Source organism: Antechinus flavipes, chromosome 1 (assembly GCF_016432865.1).
Source record: "Antechinus flavipes isolate AdamAnt ecotype Samford, QLD, Australia chromosome 1, AdamAnt_v2, whole genome shotgun sequence".
NCBI classification, from domain to species: domain Eukaryota; kingdom Metazoa; phylum Chordata; class Mammalia; order Dasyuromorphia; family Dasyuridae; genus Antechinus; species Antechinus flavipes.
In genome coordinates this window covers 667,080,981-667,081,291 of record NC_067398.1, presented here as the reverse complement: position 1 = coordinate 667,081,291, position 311 = coordinate 667,080,981, and positions in this window count along the sequence as shown.

Genomic DNA, 311 nt, shown 5'->3' with positions numbered 1-311 from the left:
AAATCACAATAATTGAATAAATCAACAAACATTCATTGAAACACTGATACCTATTCAAAGCAGCTGAGTGTAATGGAATGACAGCTTGACTGGGAGTCAGAAGAACTGGGTTCAACTCCCTCCTACTTAGTATCTATGCAATAGTAGGCAAGTCAATGGACCTTTCTACTTCTCAGTTCGCTGGACTAAAAATTAGTATCCATCCTGCTAGCTTTCTAAGGGGGGTAGGGGGCTCAAATGAGGTGAACAAAAGTTACAATAAAAATCTATTATAACTGTTCTTAAAAGGAGACGACGGGAAATAAAGTCCA